This window comes from Rutidosis leptorrhynchoides, chromosome 2 (genome assembly GCF_046630445.1).
Source record: "Rutidosis leptorrhynchoides isolate AG116_Rl617_1_P2 chromosome 2, CSIRO_AGI_Rlap_v1, whole genome shotgun sequence".
NCBI classification, from domain to species: domain Eukaryota; kingdom Viridiplantae; phylum Streptophyta; class Magnoliopsida; order Asterales; family Asteraceae; genus Rutidosis; species Rutidosis leptorrhynchoides.
The window spans coordinates 544,002,758-544,006,338 of record NC_092334.1 but is presented as its reverse complement, the minus strand read 5'-3'; the positions used below and the strand labels follow the sequence as shown (position 1 = coordinate 544,006,338).

Sequence of the window (3,581 nt, the reverse complement as noted above, 5' to 3'; positions counted from 1 at the left end):
GTTACTCACATCTAAAACCTTCCCATCTTCTGGTGCTGGTTTTTTAGAATTTGTTGACACCATGTTAATGTTCTCATTCCGAGGATTTACTTCAGTATTACTCGGTAGCTTTCCTTGTTCCCTCTCACTCATCATGCTAGCAAGAGTACCTACGTGTTTTTCTAGATTCAAAATGGAAGCTTGTTGAGTTCTAAATGACTGATCAAACCTCTTATTCGTTTGGGTTTGAGTTGTAATAAATTGTGTTTGAGATTCAACTAGCTTTTGTACCATTTCTTTTAGATTTGACTTTTTCTCTTCGGTTTGTTGTGGTGGTTTATACAAGCTAGGTCTTTGTTGATTGAAAGTGTTGTTTTGAGTTGGTTGGTTATTCGGACCTTGTTGGTTGTACGAGTTATTGTTGGGTCCATTTGGATTGTAAAGAATGTTTTGATTTCGATTGAAGTTTGGCCTTGGCGGTTGATAATTATTTTGATAATTATTTCTTGGCCTTTGGTTCATGTAGGAAACATTCTCTCGTTGTTCCATCGTTTGCACAATGTGACAATCTTTTGTTAAGTGTGGTCCACCGCATTGCTCACAACTGATTCGTATTGCGTGAATATCTTTAGTCATCTTTTCCATTCGTCTCTCGAAAGCATCTATTTTTGCGGAAACGGAATCAAAGTCATGGCTAGAATCGACTCTAGCCGCTTTAGATGAACGAAAGATATCTTTTTCTTGGTGCCACTCATGTGAGTGGGAGGCTGTGTTATCAATGATTTTGTGAGCTTCGGTTGCGGTTTTCTTCATAATGGAACCACCAGCTGCTGTGTCGATGTCTTTTCGTGTGGAAATGTCAACACCTTGGTAGAATATTTGTACTATTTGATAAGTGTCTAAACCGTGCTGAGGACATCCTCTCAACAACTTTCCGAATCTTGTCCACGCCTCATATAATGTTTCATTTGGCTTTTGTGCGAATGTAACAATTTCTCCTTGAAGTCTCACGGCTTTAGATGCCGAAAAGAATCTTTTAAGAAATTTCTCAACTAAAACATCCCATGTATCAATCACTCCTTCAGGTAACGATTCTAACCAATCTTTGGCTTCTCCCTTTAAAGTCCAGGGGAACAACATAAGATAAATAGTTTCATCCTCAACTTCTCGAATTTTAAATAGATTACAAATCCTATTAAAAGTTTGAAGATATTCGTTTGGGTCTTCTTTTGCTGTACCACCGAATTGGCATTGATTAGTGACCATGTGTAGGATTTGTCCTTTGATTTAAAAATCTGGCGTATTAACATCTGGCTTAATAATGGCGTGACCTTGGCCCGTGCGTGTGGCTCTCATTTGGTCATCCATACTTTGAGCTTATGTCATTTCCATAATTGAAATTTTTAAATTCGAATCACTAGAAGATTATGATTTAACGGTTTGTGGTTCAGGAGGAATGATTAGTAGTTCAGGATCTTGGAATTGTCCTTGAATATCCTCCGGGTTCTCAATTGTGAAGTCGGGTTCAAAAAATGGATTATCGGAAATTTGAATTGGAGTACTCGTTCGACTAGATGATGATTCTAAAGAAAAATCAAAGGCGACAATATTGGCTAGATGTCTTGATCGGGTTACAGGTGGTGAACGTATGAAAGGTGGTGAACGTTTTGCTCGGTGCATTCACTGAATATCCTATTAGTTATACATATAAAAATTATATAAGTTATCAAATTAATAGACTTTTCTGATTTTTCCCACGTTTCAAATAGCCAATAGATGCAGCAGGTAGCCAGGACCCTTTAAATCGAAAGCCCACAACTCGCTACTAACAAATCCAACTATTACTACGAATCAGAAAATTTTGGATGTCTATTAATTTAACCGCTTAAAATAATTTTTCGTCGAAATTTAAAGAAATTAAAGCAAATTCTATGTCCTAAAAACTAGAGCGTAGAAAAAAAAAAGGTCGTCGAAAAACAAAAGGTCGAAAAATAAAAATAAGAAAGAAAAACGTCGAAACTTAAAAGTCTAAAAACTAAAAATTAAAAATTGCGTCTAAAGGTATTAAAGCTTAAAGGAATTCTATATCCAAAACGGCAATAACTTAACTTAGGTACTAAAATATATAAACTGCGTCGCAAAAATTCTAAAGCTTCTAAATCTTAATTCTAAAGAAAAAACACTTAAGGGATTTTACGGCAAAACCTAAAAATCTAGAAATATAAAATACTACGTGATGTGTGCGAGGTGTAGTACGTAATACTATTAATTTTATTATGAAATACTATTAAATACGATACAATTTACACAAGTTATTTATTTATTTATAGAATTGATATACCTAAACCTTGCTACAACACTTATAGGCAGTGTACCTAATCGTAGAGTAGTGTAGTTTTTAGTAAGTTCGGTTCGTTCCACAGGGAGCTAGCTGAGTTTAACGCTATATATATTTTAAACTATATTTGTATATATATATATATATATATATATATATATATATATATATACATATATATACATATATATAAGTAATATTATTATTATTATAAAAGGGGGTTTTACCGTTTAATGACCGGTTTATCGATTTTATGTCTTAAGTCACAATTAAAACCTAATGTAAAATATTAAATATAAATACAACTTAATTTAAAGCGTAAAGTAAATGATGATAAATAAAAGTACGATAAAATAAAAGTGCGATAATTAAAAGTGCAATAATTTAAAGTACGATAAATAAAATGACGATACATAAAAATGCGATGAGATATAAAATAAAGGAATTATGCTTATTTAAACTTCCGTAATCATGATGTTCGACGTGTTGACTTTAATTTATTACCATGGGTTAATTGTCCTTTGTCCTGGATTATTCGATATGTCCATCTAGTTTTTGTCCATAACAGTCCATCGGTCATAAATATAAAGTGCGAGTATCCTCGTCAAATTATCCTTATACCCGAAGTCAAATATTCCAACTAATTGGGGACTTAAACTGTAACAAGGTCTTAATACTTTGTCAATGATTACACCAGGTTATCAACTGCGTGTAACCCAAGGTTTTAATATGTTGTTAACAATTACACCAAGTGTCCGTGTATGTAATCCACCCCTGTTTTAATGAGTCCATTGACTATTAATCCATTCACGTGTCCGGTTAAATGAACGATTATTAGTATTTATAAATATCCCGCCCATCGTGTCCGATCGAGTGTATGTGGTTATTTATAATTACCTCAAATTGTAAATCTCTATATTAAATTAACAAACTATCATTCAGTTAAATAAATATAAAGCCCATTAATAGCCCATAGTCCAATTTCCACAAGTGTCGGTCTTTTGTTCAAACCCCAATTATGGTTCAAAGCCCAATAACCCAGTCTTAATATTTAGTCCAACATCACGATTACTTTGACTTAAATAAGCATAATAATAACTTAGCTATGAGATATTAATTTAAAAAGGTTGAACATAACTTACAATGAGTATTAATCGCGTAGTGTTACACGGACATAATTTTGACTTACAAACTTAAAACATTCGCCACTATAACCTTATTATTATTAACTTAATATTAAAATTATAATTATAAAATAATTATA

General features: G+C 32.8%; 1 non-coding gene across 1 annotated transcript; it reads left to right on the top strand.

The window, feature by feature from the left end:
* Nucleotides 1-880: 880 nt before the first annotated feature.
* Nucleotides 881-987, top strand: LOC139895273 (small nucleolar RNA R71). Its single transcript, XR_011775732.1, has one exon. It is a non-coding gene; the product is annotated as a small nucleolar RNA R71 (small nucleolar RNA).
* Nucleotides 988-3,581: the final 2,594 nt, after the last annotated feature.